General features: G+C 38.8%; 1 protein-coding gene across 8 annotated transcripts in view; it reads left to right on the top strand.

Annotated features, from left to right (window-relative positions):
• HFM1 (helicase for meiosis 1) overlaps window positions 1–22,509 on the top strand; it is a 240,238-nt gene that overhangs the window by 63,595 nt on the left and 154,134 nt on the right. The window contains exon 1 of one of the 8 annotated variants that reach the window (XM_063625384.1): window positions 5,283–5,300. The exons of the other annotated variants lie outside the window; for them this stretch is intronic. The gene's annotated coding sequence lies outside the window, so the exon portion shown is untranslated. Of the gene's footprint in view, window positions 1–5,282; window positions 5,301–22,509 lie in introns of those variants that run through there. 8 annotated transcript variants of the gene reach the window in all.

The raw sequence follows: 22,509 nt of genomic DNA, 5'->3' as shown, positions 1-22,509 counted from the left end.
GCTGAGTCAAATGGTATTTGTAGTTCTAGATCCTTGAGGAATCACCACACTGTCTTCCACAATGGTTGAACTAATTTACACTCCCACCAACAGTGTAAAAGCGTTCCTATTTCTCCACATCCTCTCCAGCATCTGTTGTTTCCTGACTTTTTAGTGATCACCATTCCAACTGGTGTGAGATGGTATCTCATTGTGGTTTTGATTTGCATTTCTCTAATGACCAGTGATGATGAAAAATTTTTTTTTTTTTTTGAGATGGAGTCTTGCTGTGTCACCCAGGCTGGAGTGAAGTGGCATGATCTCGGCTCACTGCAAGCTCCGCCTCCCGGGTTCACGCCATTCTCCTGCCTCAGCCTCCTGAGTAGCTGGGACTACAGGCGCCCACCACCATGCCTGGCTAATTTTTTGTATTTTTAGTAGAGATGGGGTTTCACCATGTTAGCCAGGATGATCTCGATCTCCTGACCTCATGATCCACCCACCTCGGCCTCCCAAAGTGCTGGGATTACAAGTGTGAGCCACCGCGCCTGGCCAGATGATGAGCATTTTTTCATGTGTCTGTTGGTTGCATAAATGTCTTCTTTTGAGAAGTGTCTGCTCATATCCTTTGCCCACTTTTTGATGGGGTTGTTTGTCTTTTCTTATAAATTTGTTTAAGTTCTTTGTAGATTCTGGATATTAGCCCTTTGTCAGATGGGTAGATTGCAAAAATTTTCTCCCATTCTGTAGGTTGCCTGTTCACTCTGATGGTAGTTTCTTTTGCTGTGCAGAAGCTCTTTAGTTTAATTAGATCCCATTTGTCAATTTTGGCTTTTGTTGCCATTGCTTTTGGTGTTTTAGTCATGAAGTCCTTGCCCATGCCTATGTCCTGAATGGTATTGCCTACGTTTTCTTCTAGGATTTTTATGGTTTTAGGTCTAACATTTAAGTCTTTAATCCATCTTGAATTCATTTTTGTACAAGGTATAAGGAAGGGATCCAGTTTCAGCTTTCTACATATGGCTAGCCAGTTTTCCCAGCACCATTTATTAAATAGGGAATCCTTTCCCCATTTCTTGTTTTTGTCAGGTTTGTCGAAAATCAGATGGTTGTAGATGAGTGGTGTTATTTCTGAGGCCTCTGTTCTGTTCCATTGGTCTATATCTCTGTTTTGGTACCATTACCATGCTGTTTTGGTTACTGTAGCCTTGTAGTACAGTTTGAAGTCAGGTAGCATGATGCCTCCAGCTCTGTTCTTTTTGCTTAGGATTGTCTTGGCAATGTGGGCTCTTTTTTGGTTCCATATGAACTTTAAAGTAGTTTTTTCCAATTCTGTGAAGAAAGTAATTGGTAGCTTGATGGGGATGTCATTGAATCTATAAATTACCTTGGGCAGTATGGCCATTTTCACGATATTGATTCTTCCTATCCATGAGCACAGAATGTTCTCTCACTTGTTTGTGTCCTCCTTTATTTCATTGAGCAGTGGTTTGTAGTTCTTATTTAAGAGGTCCTTCACATCCCTTGTAAGTTGGATTCCTAGGTATTTTATTCTCTTTGTAGCAATTGTGAATGGGAGTTCACTCAGGATTTGGCTCTCTGTTTGTCTGTTATTGGTGTATAAGAATGCTTGTGATTTTTGCATTTTGATTTTGTATCCTGAGACTTTGCTGAAGTTGCTTATCAGCTTAAGGAGATTTTGGGCTGAGACTATGGGGTTTTCTAAATATACAATCATGTCATCTGTAAACAGGAACAATTTGACTTCCTCTTTTCCTAATTGAATACCCTTTATTTCTTTCTCTTGCCTGATTGCCCTGGACAGAACTTCCAACACTATGTTGAATAGGAGTGGTGAGAGAGGGCATCCCTGTCTTTTGCCAATTTTCAAAGGGAATGCTTCCAGTTTTTGTCCATTCAGTATGATATTGGCTGTGAGTTTGTCATAGATAGCTCTTGTTATTTTGAGATAAGTCCCATCAATACCTAGTTTATTGAGAGTTTTTAGCATGAAGTGTTGTTGAATTTTGTCAAAGGCCTTTTCTGTATCTATTGAAATAATCATGTGGTTTTTGTCTTTAGTTCTGTTTATATGCTGGATTACATTTATTGATTTGCATATGTTGCATATGTTGAACTCCACATATCTGCAGAGGATCCCCTCGAATGTTCAGCTATGTACTGATAATCACAACCATGTAAGGAAAGACTCTTACCATTAGCCAGGAAACGTACTTTTGGCAAGGAAAGACCCAAATGAATTAGAAGTAACAGGGCCAGAAATAATGCCTATTCCTCACCAGCCAGACAGAAAAACTTCAAGGTTTATGCAGCACTGGTAGAGTATATAAAAGCTTCTGCCTCGATAGTTGGGAATAACTAGGCTTAGACTGAGCACTGCTCTGCTTCCACCAAATAATCTTAAGAGCAAGATACAAAAGCACCAAACAGCTTCCAAATAACTTAACTGTCCTCTGGAATGAAGCCCAACAATGTTTATAGAATTACAAAAATATCTAGCACCCAACAAGTTAAAGTTCATGATGTCTGGAACCCAGTAAAAATAACCAATAACCAGCTATACAGGAAGCAGGAAAATATGACCCATAATGAGGAGAAAATCAGTTGAAACTGAATCATAACTGATATAGAGTTAGAATGAGCAAAGACATTAAAATGATTGTGATAGTTGTATTCCATACCATCAAAAAGCAACATAGAGACCCAAATCTAATTTTAGAGATGGAACAATAATATGTGAGATAAAAATATACTTATACTGGAGAGAATTAACAGCATATGTGATGTTACAGAAGAAAAACTTAGTGAAATTGAAGATAATAATAGAAACAATCTAAAATGAGACAAAAGAAGGAGAATTTAAAAAACAACCACAGGGGAACAGTCAAGCAGTCTAATAGACATCTAACTGGAGTCCCTGAAAGAGAGGAGAGGAAGGGAGAAATAGAAAAAAATATTTGAAGACGTAATAGCCAAAAATATTCCAAACTTGATGAAAAGTACAAACCCACAGAAAAAAGAAGCTTAATGAACCCAAAGAAAATTGCACAAAGGAACATCACATTCAAACTGCTCAACCCTAGTAATTAAGAAAAAAATAATAAAAGCAGCCAGAGGAGAAAAAAATCACCTTATGTACAAAGGAACAAAAATTAGAATAACAGCAGATTTGTCACTGAAATCAGTGCAAGTGAGAAGATGGTGAAACAACATCTTTAATGTATTGAAAGAAAAAAAATCCTCTGTCGACCTGAAATCTGTATCCAGTGAAAATACCTTTCAAAAATGAAAGGAAAAAAAGTGCTTTAGCAGACATACAAAGGCTGAAAGATATTGAAAGAGATGGGGAGAAAAAATCTGAAAGAATTCATCACCAGCAGAACTTTACTGCAAGAAATGCTAAAGGATGTCTTTCAGGCAGAAGGAAAGTGATATCAGATGAGCAACATAGATCTGACATCACGACAAATGATGACATAAGGAGCACAAAGGCTATGAGAAAAGAAATGGAAATATATTATTGTAAGTTTCTTACACTATACATGAAGTGGCAAAATATCACTGGAAGATGGATATCACTTATTAGAAACCCTAGAGCAACCTTCACAACAAAAAAGATACAGCTAACAAGTTAACAAAGGAAACACATTATAATAATACCAAATGTTCAATTAATATGAAACAAAGTGGAAAAGGAGGAAAAAGGGAACAACAAATAGATGAAAAAATAGAAAACAAATAGCAAGATAATAGATTTAAACCTAATTATATGAATAATTACATTGTTGTAGTTTCTTACTTTTGTATGAAAAATCTTAAATCTTAAAAAATGGAGTTTATGTAGTCATGTGCCAGATAACAAGGTTTCAGTGACGGACCACATGTACAACTGTGGTCCCATAAGACTGTAGTATGTATTTTTACTGCACCTTCTCTGTATTTAGATATGTTTAGATAACACAAATACTTACCATTGAAACTACAGTAATATGTAATATTAGTGTAATACTTTAAAATGCAGTAAAATACAGTAATATGCTGTATAGGTTTGTAGCCCAGGAGCAATAGACTATAGCCTAGGTACATAGCAGACTATGTCATCTAGGTTTCTGTAAGTACATGCTGATGTTTTCACAATGACAAAATCACCTAACGAAGCATTTCTCAGAACATATCCTTGTTGTTAAGTGACTTGTGACTTTATACGCTGCATATTTTGTAAGGAAAAGACAAAGAGAAGGATTGCATTAAGCCAGCCTATCTAAGTAAGAAAGAAATCTAGGGGAGATTTTAGGGCAATTATGTGCTGAGTTGATATTAGACAAGGAGTTCCAGAGAAAACATGGCAAATGTTGGATGTAAGGTAGAAGCAAAATGGTATAAGAAGAAGGGGAAGGGATGAGGATTAAGATTTTTCTAAAAAAGATAACTTGGGATGAGGCAAGTTGAATTACAATAAGAAAGAGTTAAGTCAGTGTGTTAAAATCTCTAGATAATATTATAAACTGGAATAGTGCTTACTATTGATATGTATGTCTTAGGAAGACTTTTTAAAATTTGGTTTTTTATTTACTCTGAGGATTTTTTAACCTTATTATACTGATTCATTTCATTTAATTATCAAGCTTATAGAATATCATTAAAATAAAAGGTATTAAAAAGTGTGATATGACCTTCATGCTGGCTCTTTCCAGTGGCTAACTTATTACATCCGGTAACAGTGAGAATGTATTACAGGGCAAAACTTTAAAGCAAGAAAAATATTAAACTAATATTATTTAATCGGGAACCCTTAGAAGGACCGAAAAAAGAATTACATAAAGGCCCGGGTTTTTTTGGTTTTTGCTATCCCCTTCCTGCCCCCCAAGTATTTTCCTGGTTCCATATGCATGTAAACAAAAAATAATTTTTGATAATATTGATAAAATCTGATGCTTCAGTATCTTCTCCAGAAAAATAACAGTTTTCTCATGTTCTTCATATCACTTGTAGAAAGCACTAATTTAGTACAGATAGGCGCAAAGGAAATACCTTTATAAATATATTAAAACTTACATTCTTTGTTTTTCTCCTGACACATCAAATATTTGATAATAATGGGAATAATAACAATACTCACTTATTGAACTCTTGTAAGTTACTGTGACAGGCTCTATGTACATCATCTCATTTCTTCACCGATGCCTTTTCAGGTGAGTATTATTTCTCCTGCATTACAGGTAAGAAAAGTGAGGTACAGAGAAGTTCAGTGACTCATCCCCGGGCACTTGGCTCCAATATGGGCTCCAACTCAGGTCCAGGTAATGCCAAAGCCCATGCTCCTAACCACAACCTATGCTTCTCCCCACAGCCATTCTCCTAATAATAAATGCAATGGGGATTTTCAAAGTCCAATTTTGGAATATAGTGAGAAAAAAATCAGATGCTCATTAAGCATAATTATCCCAAGCGTACGAGAGTTTCAAGGATAACTTTGTCATAATAATAATTTTGTTCATAGATGAAGGAAGAAACTCCTGATTGACTTGAAAGAAACTAACACGAATTTGTTAAGCACCGACTATATGCAAATCTTGGTAAACACTATTTCGCATCATAATTTTTCCATAATATAACTTGGTCTCCTTAACTTTAATTTGTAAGAAACCAAAATCTATAAACTTTTCAGTCACGAAGATTACGCATTTCAAAAGATCTTCTATTGTACTGCTTAGGTCAAAAAGTAAACTATAATAAGATCTCTTGTTTTCTACTCAATTCCAGTAAGAGAAAAAGTCTGAGGATTTATAAAAATAATTATTGAAAACCCCAATATAGAACAAAAAAGCACATTGAGAGAAAACCTTACTTTACCCGTAAATCCAACAGCTTGTCAGAAGTGTAGGGAAAACTCAGTCGGCAAATGTGAAATGTTTTTGCCATACCCAGTAGACCATACACTGAAACCCTAAGACATAAAGCAACCCATCAAAGCAAGAATCGTCTAGGGAGAAGAAAATAACCAGTATATCACTTAAGGCATTGGGCTTAAAATACTAAAGGTGAGGCAAGACTTTAAAAAGGATTCTGTGGCTGTTGTTAGAATTTGCTCGGGGACTATGGTTTAGCACTCCAAAGTAGCTAGTTCCCTGAAGCCGCTTTAGTCTATCCCACTCTTCTCCTACCCTAGGAGCACTATGATTAAAGGGCTAAGAATCACAGGAAACAGGACCCTGTTTATTCCTCTTCACCCTTGAAGTTCTATTTCTAGTAAGCATCATTGTATACTGTGACTGGGCACCCCCCGCAAAAAAAAAAAAAAAAAAAGAAAGAAAGAAAAGTAAAGAAACTTTTGCAGAATTAAAGATGCCAATTTTGCTGACTTTTAATTTTGAATTAAATTTTAAATCAACTGGACAAGTAGTATCATAAAATTCTTAATTTTACCAAATAATAACAGTAATTTATCAACATCATTGTTATGAAATGTTTAGTTGATTTGTAATATTTAGCATGTTTTTCTTTTCCAGTATTTGGTATGGAAATTATGTTTACTCATTTTTCCTAATGAAGATGAAATTTCATATCAATGTTGGGTTATAGGCCAGGTGCGGTAGCTCATGCCTATAATCCCAGCACTTTCAGAGAGGCTGAGGCAGGAGGATTAATTAAAGCCAGGAGTTTGAGACCAGCCTAGGCAACAAAGCAAGACCTTTTCTCTACAAAAAAATTTAAAAAAATTAGCCAGGCATGGTGGCATGTGCCTATAGTCCCAGCTGCTTGGGAGGCTGAGGCAGGGAGACCACTTGAACCCAGGAGTTTGAGGCTGCAGTGAGCTATGATTGTGACACTGCACTCCACCCTTGGCGACAGAGTGAGATCCTGTCTTAACTTTGTTAATTGATTAAAATTAAAATTACATTATAATTATAAACATTATAAAGAAGGTAATTATATAATTATAATATAAATATTATAAAGAAGGCATGCATACTTCTCATATTAAAGAAGTAATTATCATCCGGGTGTAATGGCTCACGCCTATAATCCTAGCACTTTGGGAGGCTGAGGCAGGCGGATCACTTGAGGTGAGGAGTTTGAAACCAGCCTGGCCAACATGGTGAAACCCCATCTCTACTAAAAAAAATACAAAAAAAATTAGCCAGGCATGGTGGCGGGTGCCTGTAATCCCAGCTCCTCGGGAAGCTGAGGCAGAAGAATTGCTTGAACTCGGGAGGTGGAGGTTGCAGTGAGCCGGGTTCCTGCTATTGCACTCCAGTCTGGGCAACAAGAGTGAAACTCTGTCTCAAATAAATAAATTAATTAAATTAAATAAAAAAATAAGTAATTATCATCCACCAGGAATTAATAAACACATTTTTAGAAAGGCATTGTATTCTTAGCTTTATTACTAGCAACAAGTCTTGTATCTTAACATACACTGTGGCTTTGGGTCTGACAGAAGTAACAGAGTGTTCACACTCATTGCTTAGTTTCATCTTCAAAATGGTCCTCAGAGAAAAAAGCCAAAGACATCAGTGCTAGCTCAGAGTGGTGGAAGTCGAATACTTTTTTTTTTGATGGAGTTTTGCTCTTGTTGCCCAGGCTGTAGAGCAATGGCGTGATCTTGGCTCACTGCAACCTCCACCTCCCAGGTTCAAGTGATTCTCCTCCCTCAGCCTCCCGGGTAGTGGGATTACAGGCATGTGCCACCACGCCCGCGTAATTTTGTATTTTTAGTAGAGACAGGGTTTCTCCATGTTGCTCAGGCTGGTCTCGAACTCCCAGCCTCAGGTGATCTGCCTGCCTTGGACTCCAAAAGTGCTGGGATTACAGGTGTAAGCCATCGCACCTGGCCTCAAATTTTATTCTTAAAAATAAAGTGGGGTTAGAGGTCAGAATTCTTCAATGGTAAAAGATTCTTTGAAAGAGAGACTTCAATTGAATATGGCCCATCTAACTATCTTATTTATGTTTGATGATGTAAGGGGGAAAAAGTGTTATGCCAGGAGAAACTTTTGAAAGCTGTCATAATATTTACTGTAAACATGTTCATATATACATACATCAGTATCCAAAATGTAAGTAGGGTATGTTCAATAGAATCAGATCCTGTCTTCTAGAAATTTAAATGTTAAAGTTGCTATTATTGATGCAGGCTAACAAGTAAACATAAAAAAGAGTGTGCTATACACAAAAGGATTAAATAGCAAAATATTTATAGTTTCAGTGACCAACTTTGAGTTTTTGTGATGTGGGAATATGCTATAATTTTCTGACTCCCACTGTGGAGTTAAGTCTTCTATAGCACCCCCTTGCAGAGAATTGGCTAGCATTTTTGAGACTGTGATGTCCTAAAAGCTTTGAGAAAATAGCCTCAGCTATAGGCTTTCTAAGTATTTTACCCAATGTTGCATTAGATAAGAAACATCTTTTTTTATTCCTTCCTGAGAACACTCTTGAAAGAAACCTATAAAAGTTGAACAAGGCATACTTGTTGGAAATTGCTCTTGATCTTAGGAAATAGTGTCTATTATTTGTAAAAATATGACAAACTTGTGAACATGTCTATAATATGAAAATAAATACAAGGCAAATATTTCTATTTATAAGGAGAAAAACACTCTCATAATCACATTGATTCAGTTTATAAAACTTCTTGCCATCAATCTAATTAAATAAACTACATAACCATAATCCAATTTTGTTGAAGTGAAAGACAGTATTCTAAAAGGAATTGAGACCAGGTGTGGTGGCTCATGTCTGTAATCCCAGCATTTTGGGAGGCCGAGGCTGGTGAATCACTTGAGGTCAGGAGTTCGAGACCAGCCTGGCCAACTTGGTGAAACCCCATCTCTGCTAAAAATACAAAATAATTAACCAAGCATGGTGGTGCTCACCTGTAATCCCAGCTACTCAGAAGGCTGAGGTGGGAGGATCACTTGAACTGGGGAGGTGGAGGTTACAGTGAGCCAAGATCACGCCACTGCACTCCAAACTACTCAGTAGGCTGAGGTGGTAGAATCTCTTGAGCCCAGGAGTTTGAGGTCAGCCTGGGCACCATAGCGAGACCCAGTCTCTTAAAAAAAAAAAAAAAGAAAGAAAGTTGAAACTTTACAAATAATATGGCTCTACTTTAGATGTCTCTCAATAGAGTCTATAAAATATAATTTATGATAAAAGCAACTTAATAAGATCATAGGTTTTAAACAGAAATGTGCTTCAAAAGATTAGAAGTAATAAGTACACAAGCACACCGTGGATGACATTAGTTATATTTCAGTTTTTTTTTTTTTTTTTTTTGAGACAGAGTTTTGCTCTTGTTGCTCAGGCTAGAGTGCAGTGGCTCGATCGTGGCTCACTGCAACCTCCACCTCCCAGGTTCAAGCGATTCTCCTGCCTCAGCCTCCTGAGTAGCTGGGATTACAGGTGCCCACCACCATGCCTGGCTAATTTTTATATTTTTAGTAGAGACTGGGTTTCACCATGTTGGCCAGGCTGGTCTTGAACTCCTGAACTCAAGTGATCCTCCTGCCTCAGCCTCCCAGTGTTGGGATTACAGGTGTGAGCCACCGCACCCAGCCATATTTCAGATTTACTAGTGATGGCTTTGATAATAACTTTCTTGTTGTAAATTTTAGGTAATGTTATTTTTTCTGTTTCTCTGAATTATAATAAATAATTGATCGATTAAACATTTATTTACTTTTCATTGTGCCAGGGATTGTACTATAAATATGACACATGCCTTCAAAAAATAGATATGTAAACAAATGGTAAGAGTACAACAATATGAGTGCTACAAGCTAGCACAGAATTATGCACACACTGCTGTGGAAACACAGAGAAAGGAAAGCGTCTCTAATTCTGGGAGGTAGAGTGGAGGTTGGAATACCGAGGCATTGTCAGGGAAGGCTTCCCAGAGCAGGTGAGGAATAGTGAAGGGAACAGAATATTGAAGAGAAATTATTTGCCAATCAGGTAACTGGGGGGAAAAAAGGCATTTAACCAGAGAGTTCAGTAAGTCTAAAAGGTTTGGACTCTAGCTCTCTTGGTAAGTATGACGGTAACAAGTGTTTAGTATGGCTAGGGCAGAGAGACCTATACTGAGAGGTTGGTAATTGATTTCACTTTGTTTCTCATCCTCCACATCAACATTTATCAAGTCCTCTTGTTTCTATCTCAGAAATATCTCTGGAATATGGCTATTATCTCGAATTCCATCTCCACTTCACTCACTCACTCCAAGCCACTATCATCTCTAAGGGGAACCATTGCAATAGCTTCCTTAATAGGTGTTTCTGCTGTCACTTTTACTCCCACTAAAATAATCATTTTAAAAAATCAGAAGCCAGGCATGGTGGCTCACACCTGTAATCCTAGCACTTTGAGTGGCTGAGGTAGGCAGATCATCTAAGGTCAGGAGTTTGAGACCAGCCTGGCCAACATGGTGAAACCCTGTCTATACTAAAAATACAAAAATTAGCCAGGTGTGGTGGTACTTGGGAGGCTGAGGCGGGAGAATTGCTTGAACCCAGAAGGCGGCAGTTTCAGTGAGCCAGGATCATGCCACTGCACTCCAGCCTGGGTGATAGAGCGAGACTCGGTCTAAAAAAAAAAAAAATCAGATACAGTTAGTCCTTATTACAGCTCTGTGTAACACAGCTTCAGCCTGTCTGCTGCTCATGTCCTTCATAGCATGTATCTTAACCATATTAATTAATTAACTTTTTCATTTTTAGTTTTACTGACTACTAGACTGTGAACTTTAAGGAAAGCCATGCTTGTTTATATTCCCAGTGTTTAGCACAGAACAGAAACAAACAAATAAGAAGAGAAGGAAGGGAAAGGGGAAAGGTAAAAAGAGATATAATGATTAAATATAATGTGGTATTTTAAATGAGATTCAAGGAAAGAAAACAGATTAAAAACTAAGGAAATCTAGATAAAGTATGGACTTTAGTTAATAATAATGTGTCAATATTGGTTTTTTAGCTGTAATAAATGTACCATACTAATGCAAAATGTTAATAATAAGGGAAAACTGCATTCAAAATATAAGGAATCCTCTATAATACCATTGCAACTTTTTTGTAAACGTAGAACTATTATAAAATTACCAGTTTATTTAAAAGAAAGAGGAAAGAAAGGAGAAGTAGGCAATATACAGCTGAGGAAGTGGGTAGGGGTCAGTTAAGAAGTTTCTCATATGTCATGCTAATAAGTTTGACTTTTTCTGAAGTGAGGGAATTAAATGATTAGATTTGTATTTTAGAAAATATAACTTTAATGCAAGGATTGGCGTACTTTTCTCTTAAAGGACCAGGTAGTCAATATTTTAGAATTATGTGCTGTATTAGTTCCCAAGCCAATGTAATAAAATGACCATGACTTTAGCGGCTTAAAACAACCAAAATTTATTTTCCCACAGTTCTGGAGACCAAGAGTCCAAAATCAAGGTGTTGGTAAGGCTGCACTGCCTCCATAAGCTCTAAGGGAAGACGAGGTTCCTTGTGTCTTCCAGGCATTCCTTGGCTTCTTTGGCTTGTGGCCACATTACTCCAATCTCTGCCTTCATCTTTACATTGCCTTCTACTCCGTATGTGTCTTCTGTGTGTTTCTTTTAAGGATATTTGTTGTTAAATTTAGGGCCTACCTCGGTAATCCAGGATGATCTCATCTCAAGATTCTAATTTAATTATATCTGAAAAGACTTTTTTTCCAAATAAGTTAACATTCTGAGGTCCCAGAAACTAGAAGGTGAACATATCTTTTTGGGGCCGTAACTCAACCCACTTCACAGGCCGTGTAGTTACTGAGTTGAAACTGCTCAGTACAGTAGCACCAAAGCAGCCATAGACAATACGTAAATGAAAAGAGTGTGACTATGTTCCAAAAACCTTTTATGGCCTGGCTTTCATCCAAAAGCTATAGTTTGTTGATTCCTAATGGCAGTATAGAGGGACAATTGGAAGACAGCAAATTAAGACAGTTAAACAAGTTAGGAGGGAATTATAATGGTAGCCATTAAGGAAGAGGAAGATTTGAATAAGACAACAGCAATAGAGGAGAGGGAAAGGAATTGAGAGTTAGTGAATAGAATCAACAAGTGTGGGTGATAGATTGCGGGGGACGGATAATTAAAGTTCATTAGAGAGGTGGGAATTATGAGTCACATAGTAGATCAATACTTCCAGTTTTCAAAAGAACAACTTGAGACTTTCTACTTCCATTGCTTGAGAAATACTACTTTTATCAAGACAAGTTTGTGTAACCCACACAGATGAGTACTGAAAAATAGAAAGCCTCAAAAAATGTTAAGATATTTTATTGTATAGCCAGAGACACAGTGTAAAGGATATTTTGAGGTCAGAGAAGACAATAATTAGCCGGTTGGTTTATTCCTTTTTTTTTTTTTTTGAGATGGAGTTTTGCTCTGTTTCCCAGGCTGGAGTACAGTGGTGCAATCTCAGCTCACTGCAACCTCCACCTCCCAGACTCAGGTGATTCTCCTGCCTCAGCCTCCCAAATATCTGGAATGACAGGCATGCACCACCACACCCAGCTAATTTTGTATTTTTAGTAGAGATAGGGTTTCACCATGTTGGCCAGGCTGGTCTTGAACTCCCAACCTCAGGTGATCTGCCAGCCTTGGCCTACCAAAGTGCTGGGATTACAGGCATAAGCCACCACATGTGCCTGGTTTATTTCTTAGAAGGAACAAGACAGATCTGGCAAGATGGTCGAATAGGAACAACTCCAGTCTGCAGCTCCCAGTGAGACCAACACAGAAAGCTGGTGATTTCTGCATTTCCAACTGAGGTACCCGGTTCATCTCACTGGGACTGGTTAGACAGCGGGTGCAGCCCACAGAGGGTGAGCAGAAGCAGGGTGGGGCATCACCTCACCCAAGAACTGCAAGGAGTGGGGGAGCCTCCCTCCCCCAGCCAAGGGAAGCTGTGAGGGACTATGCTATCAGGCCCAGATACTACACTTTTCCCACATTTTTGCAACCTGCAGACCAGGAGATTCTCTAGTTTGCCTACATCACCATGGCCCTTGGCAGCTGTTTGGGCAGGCACTGAGCTAGCCGCAGTATTTTTTTTCCATACCCCAGTGGTGCCCGGAACCCCAGCGAGACAGAACCATTCACTCCCCTGGAAAGGAGGCTGAAGCCAGGAAGCCAAGTGGTCTCGCTCAGCAGGTCCCACTCCCACAGAGCCCAGCAAACTAAGAACCACCAGCTTGAAATTCTTGCTGCCAGCACAGCAGTCTGAAGTTGACCTGAGACAATTGAGCTTGGTGGGGGGAGGGGCATCTGCCATTACTGAGGCTTGAGTAAGCGATTTTCCCCTCACAGTGTTAAGGAAGCTGCTGGGAAGTTTGGGGGAACTCACTGCAGCACGGCAAAGTGGCTGTGTCCAGACTGCCTCTCTAGATTCCTCCTCACTGGGCAGGGCATCTCTGAAAGAAAGGCAGCAGCTCCAGTCAGGGGCTTATAGATAAACTCCCATCCCCTGGGACAGAGCACCTGGCAGGGGGGCGGTGGGGAGGCAGGGAGTGAGGGGCAGGGGCTGCTGTGGGCGCAGCTTCAGCAGACTTAAACGTTCCTGACTGGTGGCTCCGAAGAGAGCAGCGGATCTCCTAGCACCACGCTTGAGCTCTGCTAAGGGACAGACTGCCTTCCCAAGTGGGTCCCTGACCCTCATGCCTCCTGACTGGTTGATACCTCCCAGCAAGGGTCGGTAGATAACTCATACAGGAGAGCTCCAGCTGGCATCAGGCGGGTGCCCCTCTGGGATGAAGCCTCCAGAGGAAGGAATAGGCAGAAATCTTTGCTGTTCTGCAGCCTCCACTGGTGATACCCAGGCAACAGGGTCTGGAATGGACCTCCAGCAAACTGTAGCAGACCTGCAGCAGAGGAGCCTGACTGTCAGAAGGAAAACTAACAAACAGAAAGCAATAACATCAACATCAACATCAACATCAACAAAAAGGACACCACCTCAAAAACCCCATTGAAAGACCATCAGCGTCAAAGATCAAAGGTAGATAAATCCACGAAGATGAAGAAAAACCAGTGCAAAAATACTGAAAATTCCCAAAACCAGAACGCCTCTTTTCCTCCAAATGATTGCAACTCCTCTCCAGCAAGGGCACAAAACTGGATGGAGAATGAGTTTGACAAATTGACCGGGGTAGGCTTCAGAAGGTGGGTAATAACAAACTCCTCTGAGCTAAAAGCGCATGTTCTAACCCAATGCATGGAAGCTAAGAACCTTGATAAAAGTCTACAGGAACTGCTAACTAGAATAACCAGTTTAGAGAAGAACATAAATGACCCGATGGAGCTGAAAAACACAGCATGAGAACTTCGTGAAGCATACAGAAGTATCAATAGCCGAATCAATTAAGTGGAAGAAAGGATATCAGAGATTAGAGATCAACTTAATGAAATAAAGCATGAAGACAAGATTAGAGAAGAATGAATAAAAAAGAATGAACAAAGCCTCCAAGAAATGTGGGACTATGTGAAAAGACCAAACCAATGGTTGAAAGTGACAGGGAGAATGGAATGAAGTTGGAAAACACACTTCAGGATATTTTCCAGGAGAACTTCTCCAACCTAGCAATATAGGCCAACATTCAAATTCAGGAAATACAGAGAACACCACTAAAATACTCCTTGAGAAGGGCAACCTCAAGACACATAATCATTAGATTCTCCAAGGTTGAAATGAAGGAAAAAATGTTAAGGGCAACCAGAGAGAAAGGTCAGGTTACCTACAAAGGGAAGCCCATCAGACTAACAGTGGATCTCTCTGCAGAAACCCTACAAGCCAGAAAAGAGGGGGGTCAATATTCAGCATTCTTAAAGAAAAGAATTTTCAACCCAGAATTTCATATCCAGACAAACTAAGCTTCATAAGCGACAAATTGACAGAAGTAGGCGAAGGAGAAATAAAATCCTTTACAGACAAGCAAATGCTGAGGGATTTTGTCACTACAAGACCTGCCTTACAAGAGCTCCTGAAGGAAGCGCTAAATATGGAAAGGAAAAACTGGTACCAGCCACTGCAAAAACATACCAAAATATAAAGACCAATGACACTATGAAGGAACTGCATCAACTAATGTGCAAAATAACCAGCTAGCATCATGATGACAGGATCAAATTCACACATAACAATATTAACCTTAAATGTAAATGGGCTAAATGCCCCAATTAAAAGACACAGACTGGCAAATAGGATAAAGAGTCAAGAACCATTGGTATGCTGTATTCAGGAGACCCATTTCATGTGCAAAGACACACATAGGCTCAAAATAAAGGGATAGAGGAATATTTACCAAGCAAATAGAAGGCAAAAAAAAGCAGGGGTTGCAATTCTAGTCTCTGATAAAACAGACTTTAAACCAACAAAGATCAAAAAAGACAAAGAAGGGCATTACATCATGGCAAAGGGATCAATGCAACAAGAGCTAACTATCCTAAATATATATGCACGCAATACAGGAGCACCCAGATTCATGAAGCAAGTTCTTAGAGACCCATAAAGAGACTTAGACTCCCACACAATAATAGTGGGAGACTTTAACACTCCACTGTCAATATTAGACAGATCAACAAGACAGAAAATTAACAAGGATAATCAGGACTTGAACTCAACTCTGGACCAAGTGGACCTAATTGACATAATCCATCACATAAACATAACTCTCAACCCCAAATCAACAGAATATACATTATTCTCAGCACCACATAGCACTTATTCTAAAAAAGGCCACATAATTGGAAGTAAAAGACTCCTCAGCAAATGCAAAAGAAGAGAAATCATAACAAACAGTCTCTTAGACAACAGTGCAATCAAACTAGAACTCAGGATTAAGAAACTCACTCAAAACTGCACGACTACATGGAAACTGAACAACCTGCTCCTGAATGACTACTGGGTAAATAATGAAATGAAGGCAGAAATAAAGATGTTCTTTGAAACTAATCAGAACAAAGACACAATGTACCAGAATCTCTGGGACACAGCTAAAGCAGTGTTAAGAGGGAAATTTATAGCACTAAACACCCACATCAGAAAGCAGGAAAGATCTAAAATCCTTTAATTGTGTCCTAACATCACAATTAAAAGAACTAGAGAAGAAAGAGCAAACACATTCAAAAGCTAGCAGAAGGCAAGAAATAACTAAGTGCAGAACTCAAGGAGATAGAGACACAAAAAACCCTTCAAAAAAATCAGTGAATCCAGGAGCTGGTTTTTTGAAAAGATTAACAAAGTAGATAGACTGCTAGCCAGACTCATAAAGAAGAAAAGAGAGAAGAATCAAATAGACACGATAAAAAATGATAAAGGGGATATCACCGCTGATCCCACAGAAATACAAACTACCATCAGAGAATACAATAAACACCTCTATGCAAATAAACTAGAAAATCTAGAGGAAATAGATAAATTACTGGACATGTACACCCTCCCAAGGCTAAACCAGGAAGCAGTTGAATCCCTGAATAGACCAATAACAAGTGCTGAAATTGAGGCAGTAATTAATAACCTACCAACCAAAAAAAGCCCAGCACCAGAATGATTCACAGCTGAATTCTACCAGAGGTACAAAGAGGAGCTGATGCCATTCCTCCTGAAACTATTCCAAACAATAGAAAAAGAGGGACTCCTCCCTAACTCATTTTATGAGGCCAGCATCATCCTGATACAAAAGCCTGGCAGAGACACACACACACAAAAAGAAAATTTCAGCCCAATATCCCTGATGAACATCAATGCAAAAATCCTCAATAAAATACTGGCAAACTGAATACAGCAGTACATCAAAAAGCTTATCCACCACGATCAAGTTGGCTTCATCCCTGGGATGCAAGGCTGGTTCAACATACACAAATCAATAAACGTAATCCATCACATAAACAGAACCAACGACAAAAACCACATGATTATCTCAATAGATGCAGAAAAAGTCTTCGACAAAATTCAACACCTCTTCATGCTAAAAACACTCAGTAAACTAGGTATTGATGGGACATATCTCAAAATAATAAGAGCGGTTTATGACAAACCCACAGCCAATATTATACTGAATGGGCAAAAGCTGGAAGCATTCCCTTTGAAAACTGGTACAAGACAAGGATGCCCTCTCTCACCACTCCAATTCAACATAGCTCGGAAATCCTGGCCAGGGCAATCAGGCAGGAGAAAGAAATAAAGGGTATTCAAATAGGAAGAGAGGAAGTCAAATTGTCTCTGTTTGCAGATGAGATGATTGTATATTTAGAAAACCTCATCATTTCAGCCCCAAAACTCCTTAAGCTAATAAGCAACTTCAGCAAAGTCTCAGGATACAAAATCAATGTGCAGAAATCACAAGCATTCCTATACACCAATAACAGACAGAGAGCCAAATCATGAGTGAACTCCCATTCACAATTGCTACAAAGAAAATAAAATACCTAGCAATACAACTTACAAGGGATGTGAAAGACCTCTTCAAAGAGAACTACAAACCACTGCTCAAGGAAATAAGAGAGGACACAAACAAATGGAAGAACATTCCATGCTCATGGATAGGAAGAATCAATATCGTGAAAATGGCCATACTGCCCAAGGTAATTTATAGATTCAATGCTTTTCCCATCAAGCTACCATTGGCTGTCTTCACAGAATCAGAAAAAACTACTTTAAATTTCATATGGAACCAAAAAAGAGCCTGTATAGTCAAGACAATCCTGAGCAAAAAGAACAAAGCTGGAGGCATCAAGCTACCTGACTTCAAACTATGCTACAAGGCTACAGTGACCAAAATAGCCTGGTACTGGTACCAAAAGAGATATATGGACCAACAGAGCAGAACAGAGGCCACAGAAATAACACCACACATCTACAACCATCTGATCTTTGACAAACCTGACAAAAACAAGCAATGGGGAATGGATTCTCTATTTAATAAACAGTGCTGGGAAAACTGGCTAGCCATATGCAGAACACTGAAACTGGACTCCTTCCTTACACCTTAAACAAAAATTAATTCAAGATGGATTAAAGACTTACATGTAAAACCTAAAACCATAAAAACCCTAGAAGAAAACCTAGGCAATACCATTCAGAACATAAACATGGGCAAAGACTTCATGACTAAAACACCAAAAGCAATGGCAACAAAAGCCAAAATTGACAAATGGGATCTAATTAAACTAAAGAGTTTCTGCACAGCAAAAGAAACTATCATCAGAGTGAACAGTCAACCTAAAGAATGGGAGAAAATTTTTGCAATCTACCCATCTGACAAAGGGCTAATATCCAGAATCTACAAAGAACTTAAACAAATTTATAAGAAAAAAACAAACAACCCCATCAAAAAGTGGGCAAAGGATATGAAGAGAACTTTTCAAAAGAAGACATTTATGGGAACCACAAACGTATGAAAAAAAGCTCATCATCACTGATCATTGGGGAAATGCAAATCAAAACCACAATTAGATACCATCTCAGGCAAGTTGGAATGGTGATTGTTAAAAGTCAGGAAACAACAGATGCTGGAGAAAATGTGGAGAAATAGGAAAGGTTTTACACTGTTTGTGGGCATGTAAATTAGTTCAACCATTATGGAAAACAGTGGCGATTCCTCAAGGATCTAGAACCAGAAATACCATTTGACCCAGCAATCCCATTACTGGATATCTACCCAAAGGATTATAAATCGTTCTATAAAGGCACATGCACACGTATGTTTATTGCAGCACTATTCACAATAGCAAAGACTTGGAACCAACCCAAATACCCATCAATGTTAGACTGGGTAAAGAAAATGTGGCACATATACACCATGGAATACTATGCAGCCATAAAAAAGAATGAATTCGTGTTCTTTGCAGGGACATGGATGAAGCTGGAAACCATCATTCTCAGCAAACCAACACAGGAATAGAAAACCAAACACCACATACTCTCATTCACAAGCGGGAGTTGAACAATGAGAACACATAGACACAGGGAGTGGAATATCACACGCTAGGGCCTGTTGTAGGGTGGGGAGCCATGGGAGGGAGAGCATTAGGACAAATACCTAATGCATGTGGGGCTTAAAACCTAGATGACGGGTTGATGGGTGCAGCAAACCACCATGGTACACATATACCTATGTAACAAACCTGCACGTTCTGCACACGTATCCCAGAACTTGAAGTATAATAAATAAACTTTTTTAAAAAGAAGGAACAAGACAGTGCTAGGAAGAATGTCTTTTCTTATTAAAGACGTCAGTGTGTAAATAGTTCCCCCCATCATGCAGAGTAAGATGGCTGAGGTTATTATTTATAATTACTATGTATATATCCACTTATAGTTTATAAAGTTGTAGCATAATACATCATGTCATTTGATCCTCACATCTCTGAGGTAAGGAGGACAGATATTATTATTATACCTGAAGTGAAGAGAAGTTAAGTAACATTTTCAAGGTCACACAGATAGCAAACAGTTGTGTGCAGATGCATTCTGGTTTCCTTATTTCAAATCTTGGGCTGTTTCCTTTGCACTGTCTATGAAGTTGGATCAGAAAACTGTGACAATGTGTGGCCCATAAAGCTGGGTTGGTCAGCATGACCAGGAAGATAAAGATGAGATTAATGAGCTTCTTAACTAGGCAGCTGGGGTGGCCTTCCAGCTGTCCTTAAAGGGCAGGTGGCCAAAATAAAAAATGCAGCCTTGAGAGCAAAAGCAGAACACAGCATGGGCCAAAATGATGAGAGAAACTGGACCCAGAGCAGGGTTACAAAAATTATGGAGTGCAGAGATAAAGCAGCCATGTCATGAATGTAACCCAAAAGAGTGGGTGCCAAACTCGCCAGTGCAGCAGTTACTTGCAGAGCTTGTTAGCAATGTAGCTTCTCCAGCTGTAATTTAGGACTTCAGCTTAGAACCAAGTCTGCTGATTCAGCCAATCTGGGCTGGGGGTGGGGGGACATGAAAAACCCCCTTTCCCACTCTAGAAAAGCTGAAAATCTGATAGAAAACATCCATTAAATAAGCCAGAAGATAAAAGCAGCAGAAAGTATCTAGAGAGATTTTTGATGTTAGGGTAGCAAAATGTTGGCAATATAATATATTTTTAAGAAAAAGCAGAGGGGGTCTAGGCCTCTTTTAGAAAATAATTTAATAATATTTGTTGACACCTGCCTTGTGCACAGTAATAGGCTAGATACTAGAAGTGCAGAAGTGAGTGAGAAATTAAGACAGACTTGGTCCTCATTCTCAGGGAGCTTACACTATAGATGGAAGACTGATATTAAATAATTATATAGTTATTGTATAATGTTTTATTATGCAACAGTATGAATGTAAGAATGGAGGATGTCAAAACAGGGACAGACAACAGGGGAGCCTGACCCTGTCTGGGACATCCGGCAAGGATCATCCCCTAAGGAAACAGCATATGATTTCAGATCTGAAGAATTAGTAGGACTGGTCAAGAAAAGGGAGTGAGGAGGACAAAATAGGTACCCCAGTAGAATATTAATTTGTTGCTTCAAAAAATATTTACTAAGAACTCACAATATGCCAAGTATTCTTCAGTTCTGGAATACAGCATTAAATAAGATGAATAAACGTTGAGCTTTATATCCCAGTTTATGAAACAAGACAAAATTTAAAAAATTAATAAACAGGAAATCAGCTGATAATAACAATATTGTGAGATTTCAGTTCTCCCCAAATCAATCTGTTGACTCAATGCAATGCCAATAAAAATCCCAGCAGGACTTTTCATGGAATTTGACAAACCAATTCTCATATTTATATGGAAACTCATATAAAAAGGAAGTCTTAAAGAATAAGATTAGAAAACCTCTATTACCGAATACCAAGACTTATTTTAAAGTGGTAATTTAGACAATGTGGTATTGGCATAAGGATAGAAAAACAGACAATGGAACACTATAGAGCTCAAAAACAAACTTACTTTTGGTATATGACAAAGGTGCCACTGTAGTTTTGTGAGGGAAAAGGTGGTCTTTTCAATAAATAGTGCCAGATTAATTGAATATTCATGTGGAAAATTAATACACAAAATCAATACTTGTGCAAATGAAAGCAATAACACTTCTAGAAGATAACATACAGCTTTATGACCTGGGATAGGCCAAGATTTCTTAAACCGGGAGCTAATCAAAAAGGAAAATATTGATAAATTGAGCATCGCTAAAATTAAGAACGTCCATTTATCAAAGGACCTTATTAAGAGGAGGTAAAAATTGGGACAGGCATTTATATATGCCCCCCAAAAGTTACATAAATGGACAATAAAATGTGAAAAAGTGCCCAGGCTCCTTGGCAATAAGAGAAATATAAATTAGGCCGGGTGTGGTGGTTTACGCCTGTAATCCCAACAGTTTGGGAGGCCGAGGCGGGTGGATCATCTGAAGCCAGGAGTTCGAGACCAGCTTGGCCAACATGGTGAAACCCCATCCCTACTAAAAATACAAAAAATTAGCCAGGCGTGGTGGCACGCACCTGTAATCCCAGCTACTCAGGAGACTGAGGTGGGAGAATTGCTTGAACCCGGGAGGCAGAGGTTGCGGTGAGCCGAGATCATACCATTGCTCTCCAGCGTGGGTGACAGAGCGAGACTCTGGAAAAAAAAAAAAAAAAAAGGCAGGGAGGAAGTATAAATTAAAACCACAGTGGGATACTACCTCACACTTTTCAGAATACTACCAAGAATTAGGTAGGGTGTGGTGACTCACATCTGTAATACCAGCACTTTGAGAGGCCGAGGCAGGTGGATCACCTGAGCTCAGGAGTTGAGACCATCCTGAGCAACATGGCGAAACCCTGCCTCTACCAAAAATACAAAACTTAGCTGGGCATGGTGGTGTGTGCCTGTAGTTCCAGCTACTCTGGAGGCTGAGGTAGGAGAATAGCTTGAACCTGGGAGGTGGAGAGCCAAGATTGTGCCACTGCACTCCAGCCTGGGTGACAGAGTGAGACTGTCTTAAAAAAAAAAAAAGAGGAATTAGCTAGGGTGTGGAGCAATTAGTGAAAGTGTAAATTGGTACAACCATTTTGAAAAATAGCTTGGCAGTATCTGCTAAAACTGAACATGTGCATATTGTATGATTCTGCTCCCAGTTGTAAACCAAACAGAGATACATTCATAAGTGCACTAAGAAACGTGTGTGAATGTTCACAGCAACATTATTTGTAATAGCTCCCAAACAGGAACAACCAAAATATCCATCAACAAAAGAATGCATAAACAAATTTGGTTTATTCTTAAACTGGAACACTAGACAGCAATGAAAGTCAACAAATCTACTACATGAAACAGTCATAAGCATGAACATAATATTGAGCAAAGGAAGGCAGTAACATAAGAGTACATATCATATGATTCAATTTATATAAAGTTCAAGTACAGGCAATATTAATTTATGGAAGTTGTATTGGAGGGAGATTATTTTATTTCTTGATTTTGGGATGGGATGGGAATACAAAAGTGTTCACATTG

This window comes from Symphalangus syndactylus, chromosome 12 (assembly GCF_028878055.3).
Source record: "Symphalangus syndactylus isolate Jambi chromosome 12, NHGRI_mSymSyn1-v2.1_pri, whole genome shotgun sequence".
Taxonomy (NCBI): Eukaryota; Metazoa; Chordata; class Mammalia; order Primates; family Hylobatidae; genus Symphalangus; species Symphalangus syndactylus.
Note: the sequence above shows the minus strand (reverse complement) of the source record. Positions and strands in the feature narration are given on the sequence as shown.